At 33.0% G+C, this 12,513-nt stretch overlaps 1 pseudogene; it reads left to right on the top strand.

The window, feature by feature from the left end:
* The first annotated feature begins 250 nt into the window (after positions 1-250).
* LOC137657276 (uncharacterized) lies at positions 251-8,503 on the top strand (annotated as a pseudogene).
* The last annotated feature ends 4,010 nt before the right edge of the window (positions 8,504-12,513 follow it).

Consider the following 12,513-nt stretch of genomic DNA (forward strand, 5'->3'; position numbering starts at 1 on the left):
TAAAAATGTGTTTGAGGTGTTTAAGAGATATTCTAGAATTAATACATTTTGCTAACAACATCTTAGTTGATAAAGGCATTATAATATTAGGGTACATGTATGTATTATCTTAGTTCCTCAACAAAATGAGTTGATGAAGGATATTTCTATTTTAATGAAGTTTAATATACGCTCAAATTTAGAACATAAATTGACAATCATTTATTCAGTATAATATTTAATACAGTATATGTATATTGGGGTCTAAGTGATGTCAGGTAGGGCAGCCGATTGGGACTACGGTCTACCCCAAGGTGAAACCCAAGTCCTTCAAAAAGAAGGTAACCGTGCTTACCACATACAAATGGCAGAAAAGTACGTAAATAGAATAAGAACTGAATGTTCTTCATGATGGTATCCTGATCAATATGTCTGGATGATTTTAGTCGTAAAATATGATCATATTATTCATGAGATATTTACTGGCCCTTTGAAATTTAAAATAGGGATTTTTAAAGTTACTATAATCCGTGAGGACATTTTTATACGTGTAGTTTTTCATATTAATTGATAACCTTGCTATCAATGATTATTCAATGAACCCATCTGAGTAAAAGGAATACCTGTTAATAAATTGATATTTCGTTTATTTATTACGTTGGATATCCAAATTCATTGATTAAAATATAGTTAGCTAATTAAACTAAAAGAAATCAAACCAAAATCTATATTTAAAATAAATCTTATCTATACGAAAATTAAAGATAATAGTTGCTATTTTCAAACTCAATTTGTCTCAAATTCAAAATAATTGGACGTTAACTAAAGGGTAATAATGAAAATTTTATTTTTCAAATTCCTTTTGTAAGGGCGTAGAATTGTTTTTCCGTTTGGGAGTTAAGTACCTATCTTTCCGACAAGCTACTTCATATCTAGATAATTAGTAAGCTCTGAATATCACCTATTTGTCAATATAGATCTGACTTTACCATTGCAGTAAATAAGATATTTACGGTTTAAACCTAATGTTATATGAATGATGTGTGAATGTTGCAGAATAGGTTTAAGAAAAAAAATTCCTATAGTATTGTGTAAACATTAATTTACATATTAGCCTCGACTGTTATTCCCAGTATTCATTTGAACATCTGAAAAGTTGCTTCTAACTTTTACTACATCATTGCCCATTGAATGTTTGAAACTATAGCCGTCAAAATACTTGTTAGAGCTGAAGATATCGAGTGCATAACGTTCATTGATCTGAGAATATTCAAGTACTGTATCTTATGATATACTCTGAATTGGTAGATCTCCAACTTGAAAATAGTGAAATAAAAAGGTCACTTAAAAGAATAACCCAGGAATCACACGAATAATGAATTGCTCGCTTTTATGAAAGCTTCTTTCAAAATACCTTACAGAAATCCACAAGTACGTAAATCAAACAATAGTAGTTTACTCAACATAGAAAGTAGTTTTATATTATACTCAAATGAATAATTAATCGATAAAAGAGTCAAAATCTTGAAAAAATACCAACAGAGGCGAAAGTTATCTTATGCAAGGACCACTTTCATAAAGGGAATAATGGATATTAAGCACCTGCCAGACATTATATCTTAAAGTGAGACATATATATATATATATATATATATATATATATATATATATATATATATATATATATATATATATATATATATATGTGTGTGTGTGTGTGTGTGTGTGTGTGTGTGTGCGTGTGCGTGTGTACAGCAATGCACGAAAACTCGAATCTGAAGGTTGAAAAGCACAAGATATTCAGTAAAAAGACCAGCACCCTCCAGTCCGCGCTCATACACCTCTGATATCAAGACGATTGGTTATATCATTTTATCCGAAAGTCTACGGAAATGTAGATAAACTATAGCTCTCGGAGTTGGCGGTAGTGTTTCCGGGTGAAATTTGGTAGCACCAACCATGTTTGACAGATGCTGTGACATAGGTCAAATGACAGTGTCATCGTGACACCGCCAATTGACGTTTTGTTAGGCCACACCCATAACTCTATCTTCATCACCTTCCTTATTTTCGTAAATTACTATGGCCGCTAAAAAGTCAAATTCATAAAGGACTTATCATTTTTTGCGAAAAATATTAATTATGTCAATAATTTTATAATGATTTACCTGAATTTTGATAGTATTAATACTTTGAAACCGTGTTTAATAAATTGTATCTTTTATTCAGCGAAATGTTTCGTCTTGGAACCTAACGCCACTAAAAATGTGAAAAGTAACATTTGCCAATTAGTGACTTTCGAACGAAAATCCATAAAATAGGGAAACACGACATTTGCTGCATACTGTACAACATAAATCTTCCTTGTTTTACCTGAATTTGATGTTTCATATCTGTAGTAAGTTTAAGTAGCATTCTCTCTCTCACTCTCTCTCTCTCTCTCTCTCTCTCTCTCTCTCTCTCTCTCTCTCTCTCTCTCTCTCTCTCTTTCAAACACACATTTTCTCGGCATACTTGGATTTTATTCTAATGGATGAAATGGGTGACAGTGCATTTTTCCCTATTAAAGAGGGGAGAAGTGTAATGTTCTTCAATGTGAAGAAATCACGTATTATTCATATTAACCTTCCTCAAAAGAAAGGGGATAAAAAGAGAATTTTAGAAAATGATAAAGATTTTCCCTTCATGTGTGTTCATATGGAGACATGTGATCGATAGACTGTGCTATTACTCACTATAATGAGGTGAATAGAAAGGTTTATGATAGCATGAACCAATGATGGAAATAAAAAACATGATAGGTGATGGCGAATCTCCGTGGCTTCATGAAGAGATTGTGGAGATGAAGAGATAAAATTGACGTATAGTAGGAAAGTAGCTTCCAGTAGAAACTGCGACATCATGCAAATAATATAGCATTACAAAAAATCAATTAAATCAATTGGTAGGGAGGAGAGAAATTTAATAACCAGACCTGGAATATTTGATGAGCGTAGAGACAAAGGAATCATTTCGCGCTTCTTGGCGATTTAATATAAAATTTTTATGAAAAAAGCTCTCGTATGCCTATAGAGATCGAGATTTAGCTAATAATTTTCTAAGATTTTTCGAAAGAGAAAATTTAATTATATTCTTTTGTGGAAATACCGAATCGCAATAGTAAAATAGCATGATTAAAGTTATTTCATAAAGGATAAAATTCATATTTCAATCAGGCTTATTAAGGAAGAAAAGACAGCCAGTTATGCAACTGATCTTATGCTAATATTTAAAGTTATAACGTTTGACTTTTTCAAGTATTACTGACAGAACTTTTGAACAGTATATACAGTTAAGAGCATTTTTATATGTAGATTATAGTTCCAAAAATATGCATTTGACTATCAAGATTTAATTCACTTATCAAGTTAAAAATTCCAAAGCGTGTGATTCATGCACCACTGATTAGTTAATTGTATATATTAGAAACTTTATTAAACATTACAATATCTTGCACACAATGCAGAGAGAGATATATGTTGTGTTGTCAATTGCTTATCATAAATGATAGATTGGGACTAAGAGAGAGAGAGAGAGAGAGAGAGAGAGAGAGAGAGAGACTTAAACTTATATATACACACACACACATATACATACACACATATATATATATATATATATATATATATATATATATATATATATATATATATATATATATATATATATATATATATATATATATATATATATATATGGTGTGCAGCAGGGTCCAAAACACATCAGTAAAAAGGCCATAATTTATTTAGGAGCCGTTTCGAACATGGCGATGTTCATTATCAATCCGTAAAATATATAAATATTAATTCTTAAAATTTGTACAATAATTTAAAAAAAAAATATTATAAGAATATTAAAACATTGATATTAAAACAGAAAATAGTAAAAAACTACAACAGTTAAACATAAGAGAACCAGTGGTCACCAGACCATCCATAGGAGAAGGTGAAGAACGAATGAGTGAAAAATGTTACCCACCTACGACTTCAGTTATGCTAAGGAAAGAAGAGAAGCGGAGGCGTTAGAGTTTAAAGAAGGAACAAGCCGTTTGATGTATATCGACTCAAGGGTAGTTAGAAATTCGCTATGTTTTGTCCCACCAATAATTGAAAAATCTTTTTTGTTTACTTGGATTTTGCAAATGGCGGCATGATTCCTTTGGCCGTAATACAGGTTCTTTATACTTCAATACTCACAGGGATCGTAGGCAGTAAGAAAGTACACAGGATATGAGGAATGTGGAAACAAACACCAGAAAAAAAAAATATTTGATTATACAATACATTTGATACTAAATAAGCCTAGTGAGGAAACTTAAACAGTAAATATGAGCGATAACAATAACGGGCTCACAAGGATACATAATACTTAGAAGATGACCCTAACAAAGCAAGGAAAGGACATAACATGCCAAAGGCTCAAATAATAATAATACGGGCCCAATAATGAAAAACCACTAACCTACAATTATAAGATTGAAGGAAGACCAGAGAAAATGAAAGACAGGAAAACCTTAAATCTCCGTGTTGGTACTAATCCTAAAACTAACCCAATACCGACAACTCAATATAACATACACACACATATATATATATATATATATATATATATATATATATATATATATATATATATATATATATATATATATATATATATATATATATATATGATTATTAATTAAATACACAAATCCTCGCGTTCAACGAAGTGCATAGGAGTTCACGGAGCCTCTTCAACCTCCCAGCAGATATACGGGGGAGCCCACAAATTGTCCAGGTAGACCCATTGGTCGAGATCAATTCCGAGGAACAACACAGGATAATCACTTCTTACCTGGCAATTGCCTCCTCACGAGCCATTGGCTCTCCTCGACAAGCAGCTCAAGACGGACAGGACAGTGGTTGGCGTAACTCCTCCTACGTGGCGGGACAGCGTCGACCACGTCTTCCGCCAAATCCTCTGACGGGAATCAGGAGTACAGGCGTCGCAGGTGACGATAACCTGCGATATCACAGCCGTGATCATACGCCACAATGCACATACGCCGTAGATACTCAGCACATCTACGGAAAACCACTTCCAAGGGAGGCCCGTCGGAGTATTCCTCCAAAAAGGCGTAAGATAAATCTCCAGAAGGCTGCCAACAAAAGAGTGTATGTCCAGAAGCTTATACAGGCCTGAACTCCCTTAGACCGGCCTCCCAGATTTGTCTGGCCATATTATCATACCTTGGATTCAAAATTATCGTTTTCCTACAAAAATTATGGTACAAATATATCAGATTCTTGAGATTAATTATCGTACATTTACCTAATACTAATACTTAATCTAGTTTTGAGAATACCAAAGGAAATTGTTCTTGTGCAGTTTTAGCATATAGACTAAATGAATATGGGCATACATGTTTTTGTATTGTCATTTAAAATAGTGTTCTTCCACCACGTTTTTCTAATGCAATATTTGACAGTTTATCGGTAAATTGTAGTTTCTGTCTGATATAAATAAGAACTAGAACTTTAGAAACTTAGGTTATTACTTAATATCACTTCTGCATTCTCACATAATGACACTTTCCTTTTGCAAAATTATAAGTTATAAATATTTACTTATGGATGTTTCTATACATTTATTCAGAAAAAGAGCATATATATTTCAATACTTAGGAAAAAATAAGAATTACTTGGAATTTTTCCTCATGAAAAGAAAAGTAAAAAACCTGAAACATTCAAGAAATTATTATAGTACCTGAAAAAAGAACTTATAAAATAGTACCTGAAAAAGAATTTATAAAATTGACTGACATACACAAATGGTTAGTGCCACAACAGCTTAAATGAGTACAGAAAATGTATGCAGATAAAGAGAAGACCTTACTCTACTTCAGAGTCATCTTTTACATCTTGATATAAAACTGAACTGTTTTTTACACGAGCAATCATGTCTTCTGATGGTTTAAAGTTAATGCAAGACTTCTGCTCTTTGATACATTCAGAAGACAGCAAAGCACCATTGACGGTATCTGTTTTCAACTTGTTTCTAATGTTTGTTTTATACAAATTTATTTTGCTGAATACCCTCTCACACTCAGCATTAGAGTGAGGTAAACTAAGAGCACAGAGAGCAAAATTTGCCAAATCAGAAAAATCACCATCTTCTCTTTTCAATATTTCAGTCCAAAATATATCAGGAGGCAATTTGCAATCATAAGTTATTGAAGCTTTAAATGCTGAGAGAATTCTCCATTGGTCATCCAGTATTTGTATAAGTGATTTGTCATCTGGTGACACAATTAAAGGAACTTCCGCAATAAGTAAATACAATGAAGGGATTGCTTCCCTATAGGAATTAGACATAGCATTTTCAGGAATGAAACAACCTAGCTGAGGGATTATCTTGTCACTAAAGTCATACCTTTTTCTTGATTTCCACACACGCTACCCTCAAGAAATCTTTACAGCGTTTATAAAAGTCTGACAATTCTAACCTGTTTTCTTTTGAGTCTATCTTGTCAAGTTCACTCCGTACTCCCAGTGTCTTTAAGGTATTTATCTTCCCTAGATGGATTAACCCTCTCAAGATCAGTTTTTACTACATATTCTCTCTGCATGAATGAAAACAACAATTCCTTATAAAACAAACAAACTTTATCATGTAGTACTGTAATCACAATTTTATCCGACTGGAAAAATGCATTTAATTTAGTGAATTTTGGTAGAACCCATTTCACAAATAGGTAGTAGAAATTTAATTAAAGGATTGTGAAGGCTGTTGAATATCAGCTCTGCTGATACAACTTTTTCAGACAACCAAATGTCACTGAAATACAATTTAAGGGAAGGAAGAAGAAGCTCTGTTTGTTTACAAATGCTATTTGGAACGCTCTGCTCATTTTGTGATTTTGAGACGGTTTTCCGAGGGTTTTCTTATGAATTTGGACTACAACTTGTGAGTAAGATGCCAGTGAAATAATTAGTTTTCAAGTGAACTAGTTTGTGTCATAGTTTATATTATTAGACGTAGTTTGCCTCGATACACCTCCAAGGAATCGCCAAGCCGGAGGTTTCATGTCGCCTGAGGCGATATGACGTCATCATAGAAAACGGAGCGTTTTCTACCAGCTACGATGGCAAACAACTTTTCAATGGCTGCGAGACTTAAACCAAAGACTACAGTTGGTTTGAAATTTTCGTGTTCCCCTAATTATGAGTCGGCATATGATGTCATATTTAATAAGTTAAAAATAAGTGAAAAAGACATACGAGGGTTTCAGAACATACCAAATAACAGAGTGGCTGTGAAATTTATTGAGGAGAAGGTTTTTGATGTCTTTATACGAGAGTACGAAGACAAAGTGATTCATTTCGGTAATGGCGAAAAGGCCCTAGTAGTAAATTTGAGCAGTGTATATACTTATGTATCAATACGTTATGCACATTTTGATATAGAAGACTCCCTTTTAATTAGTGTCCTCGAACAGTATGGGAAAGTTCTTCATCTCAGACATAATACCTTTTCTCATGGGAGAGCGAGTGGTCTAGAAAATGGAACACGCACTGTGAAAATGGAAATAAAGAGAAATATCCCATCCTCCATAATTATTTGTGGTTATAATGTTGTGTTTTTATATAATGGTCAGAAAAAGACGTGTTACAAGTGCGGAAGAGAGACTCATATGGCAGTTAACTGTAATATGGATAGTGAGCCTAAGTTAAATATTTTTAATTTGAATAATTTCCCAGCAATGCCCGGCAAGGATTCTGATAAGGGTCGGATATCGGAAGAAGATGGTACTCCTGATGTTCAACTGGCAACAGGTAATGAAGGAAATGTGGAGCAACCATGTGATGGAAAGAGTATTGAAACTGATAAAGAAGAATCCAGCAACCACGGAGAGGACCAGATAGACGACTTATGCAAAGCAGTAGGAGAACAATTAGTGACCATTCCCTCATCCAAGAATGTTGATGATGTTGCTGTTCATCAACACTCAGTCGAAATAGAAGGTCGATCATGTGACCTGGAGGGTCATGTTCCAGGTAATGGTGATAATTTAACAGATACCGACAGTGATAGTGACATTTTTGCAATAAAAAGTGCACCTGAAGGAGCTTCTCAAGTTGCCGAAATAACTGAGGATAAGGGGCTTCAATCACAAGATGAACCTCGTATTCCTTACACAGTTGAAAGTCTCTTTCCCGTTGAAGATGATGTAAATGAAGAACCGGGAAATCTTAAGGAAATCAATATAGCGGTTTCAGTGCATAGGGATGATGAATCAGTGGATGGTGCTACTGAAGAACGTGACAGGGATATAGAGGTAAATAAAGTCAGTGATATTGAAGACGATTTGAAAAATGATGATAAAGGTTCAGACGTGATGCCAAAAGGCCAGTGGAACATAGATTTAGATACTGTAGGTAAATTAAAGTTAATTAGAGGAAAATCCAATTAAGAAAAAAGGAAGGAAGAAAAAATGAATGGAAAAGATAGGTTGTCAAAGAAAAAGAAAAAGCAATTGTTTCAGTGTTCGTTGTTGTAATGGCTCTTTCTGTTGCCACTTTAAATATTAATGGCTTAAATGAGGTAATTAAACAAATGGAAGTTGTGTCCCTTATAATGTACTATAAAATTGATATTCTGTTGATTCAAGAACATAACGTAAAAGATATTTCAGGGTTGAGTTATCTCACTAATTTTATGTGTATAGTGTTCAATCCATCAATCAATTTAAAAGGAGGTACAATGATTTGTATAAATAATAAAACAAATGTTAAACTTTTAACCAAGGAGATGGATACTAATGGTAGAATTGTTGGTGTAAGGGTATGTTACAATAACTGCATTATACCTATTATAAATGTATATGCTCCATCTGGTGCCAGTAAATTTGCTGAAAGGGAAGACTTTTTCAGGAATGAAATATTGTACTACCTGCGACATAATATTGATTATCTTGTTTTTGGAGGTGATTTCAACTGTATATCATGCACAAGAGATTGCAGTAATAATAACAAAGCCTTACTGTCTAAGTCTATGAGTACTCTCGTGAAAAACCTTGTTCTGAGAGATAATTACAAATTCACAAACTGGATATTAGAATACACTTATATGCGGGAAAACTATGGATCCAGAATAGACAGGATTTATACGGTAAAATTATTTGATAATATAACATCTGCAGACACCAATCCAATAAGTTTTTCAGATCATAGTATGGTTGTTTTGAAATTAAACAGAAACACACAAAAAATTGGCACAGGGTATTGGAAGTTGAATGTTAAAGTTTTAGATTCTGATGAAATTGAAGATTTTTTTTTTTACATGTATGGCAGTTTATAAAGCAGAAAAAGGGTACATTTGATAACATACTCTTATGGTGGGACTGGGCAAAATCACAATGTAAAAAATTCTTTGTCAAATTGTGAAAAAAAATTTCTCAAGAAAAGTATGGATTGCTGAACTTATTACAAACAAGATTGCGTCATCTTTATGATATTAACTATAAAACTAGTGTAAATTATGAAAATATTAGGATTCTCAAGAATAGGATTTGTGACATCCAGAATGAAATATTAGAAGGTATAAAGATAAGAGCCAAACTAAATGATCGTACAACTGGGGAAAAAATATCTGCACAAATCATACACGCATTACTAACATAAAACAAGCAGATGGTTCCATTGTAGAAAGCACAGAGGGAATTTCTGTTTTTATAAAGGAGCACTTTGAAAAATTGTTCAGTAAGGTAACTGGTCAGGTAAAAAGTCAAGATTATTTTCTTAACCTATGCCATTCTCTCCTAAACCAGGAAGATGTAAGTTTGTTAAGTAGAGAATTAGAGGAAATTGAGGTTTTTGATGCTATCAAGAGTATGTGTAAAGGAAGATCACCAGGGTATGATGGACTTCCTATGGAATTCTACAAAAAGTTTTGGTCTTTAATAAAATCTGACGTTATGGAAGTGTTCAAATTCATTGTGACTGAGAAATATATGTCAGATAGTCAAAATTTGGGTGTAATAAAATTATTAGCTAAAATAAGAGATTTATCGTTGGTGGAGAACTGGAGACCTATATCCCTTCTGAATGTTGACTATAAAATCTTTGCTAAGGTTTTAGCAAACAGATTGAGATGTGTTATTGGGAAGATTATCTCCCCAGAACAATATTGTGCAGTGAAGGAAAGGTCGATTGTTAATTGTAATAATACGATTCGAGATGTAATTTTTCATACAAAGCAAAAGAGTGAAGACTTAGCAATTCTAAGCTTAGACTGGTCTAAGGCTTTTGATAGAGTTAATATGGATTTTGTTTTTAAAGTAATGAAGAAATTTGGTTTACCAGATGAATTTGTGGCTCTAGTTAGAATATTGTACAAAGATTATGTAAGTAGTGTCTTGGTAAATGGGTTTATGAGTTCAACTTTTTGTATTAAAAGGTCAGTAAGACAAGGCTGCCCTATGTCAATGCTGTTATATTGTATATTTCAAGAACCTTTGTATAGAGCAATAAAGAGCAATAACAAGATAATAGGACATAGCCTTCCAAACAATGTAAATATATGCCTGCAAGGTTATGCAGATGACTCATCCGTGATCTTGTCAACTGATGATTCAGTTAGAGAATGTTATAAAGAAGTACAATGGTTTGAACTTGCGACAGGTGCACAGCTAAACAAGGACAAAACTAGTATAACTGGGTTTGGGAAATGGGAAAACCGAAAAATTTGGCCTATCAGTTGGTTGAAAACTGTTGAAAGTATCAAAATTCTTGGTATAATTTATTATAGTGATTTTGAGGTTACATGTGAAGAAAATTGGTCTCGCCTTACTCAAAATATTAAAATATCCATAGATATGCTAAGTCAAAGACAATTATCTATTTTCCAAAGAGCTATTATTGTTAATTCACTAGTTTTGTCCAAAGTTTGGTATATATCACACACTTTGCCTCCTTTGAAAAAGTACATTTCTAAAATAAATATGCATGTATTCCGATATATATGGCAGGGAAATTACCATCCAGTAGGTAGAGATACTCTTTGTTTGTCGAAAGAGAAAGGTGGATTGGGTATTATAATTGTTTATTTTAAGTCCTTGGCGATTTTCAGTTAGACAGCTCTAAATGATATTAGAAAGGATATTGGTTTAAGTAATTTCTATTGTAAGATGAGAATTAGTTTTTTGTTGGACTTGAAGGAAATAAATGAGGTTTCATTTGTGTCAACACCATTTTATTCAGTTGCAATTAATGTAATCAGAAACGTTTATCACCATGCAAAATTTCCTAACTTAAGTTCTAAAGATTGTTATAATTTTATAAGGCCAGAGAGTGTCCCAAAAATTGAAGGGAGTTATCCACTTTTGGACTGGAAAATGGTATGGGACAGCATAAAAAAACCTTTCATTGGCATCATGGAGAGAGAGTTTGCCTTTAAATATGCTCATGGGACTTTGGCGACAAATAATCGTCTGAAAATGTTGAATATCAGAGACAGTGATAAATGTGATCATTGCGATGATGTTGAATACAGTTTGCATATATTTTACTTTTGCAGGCACATCCAGACAATATTGATGTATGTCAAAAGTGTATTATTTCATACTTGTGACATAAACAGGGACAATTTTTTAAACACACTAATGTTCAATTACAAATATAGGACGAAAAAGGATTATAATAGCGCCACTGTATTGATAGTTGGTTATTTATCTGCTGTTTGGGTCAGTAAGAAGAAACGATATACGAAAGAGGAAACAGATGCCTTTCTGAAGAGTAAATTTCAATATGATCGGTGGCTTTTGAAAAATATCTATAAAGAAAGAGTGAATAAAATGTTCACCAAAAAGTATATAAATTATTGTTTTTGAGTGACTAAAGATTAAAATCAAGATGTGTGATGTTGTAAATTGTTAAATTAGATGGATTTGTTTATAGAAAAATGCAATTAAATGTGATTATACTGTAAATATTGTGATTGTAAAGAATGTGTAATTTAACTTTTTAATAAAAAGATAAAAAAAAAAATACAATTTAAGGGCTTCCCACTGTTCCAAAATGCGACTAACAACACTAGCTAACAATAGGCATCTTGTCTGTGATGGGTGCAAAATTTTATGAGGTTTCAGTTCAAGAAACGTCTGAAATTGCACTAGTTCACATTGTCTCTTGCTGCTACATTTAAAGTGGTTAAAAATTTCCCTTGCCAAATCTTCACACCTTCTAGGTAGTACCTTGCAAGCTTCACTTGCACAGAGATGTGCAGTGACACACACATTTCATAATAAATATGCCAGGGCACTGTTGGCGAAACCGACTTGCAACCGAGTTGTGTGCTCCCATCATCACATTACACCCATCAGAGGCAAATCAAATTATATTTGATACTGGAATTTCAAATTGATTAAATGTTTTCATTAAACCCTCAAATAACCTTTTTGCAGTCGCACCTTCCTGGACACCCTCTAGATCTTTTACATCATAAACATCATAC

Source organism: Palaemon carinicauda, chromosome 18 (genome assembly GCF_036898095.1).
Source record: "Palaemon carinicauda isolate YSFRI2023 chromosome 18, ASM3689809v2, whole genome shotgun sequence".
Taxonomy (NCBI): Eukaryota; Metazoa; Arthropoda; class Malacostraca; order Decapoda; family Palaemonidae; genus Palaemon; species Palaemon carinicauda.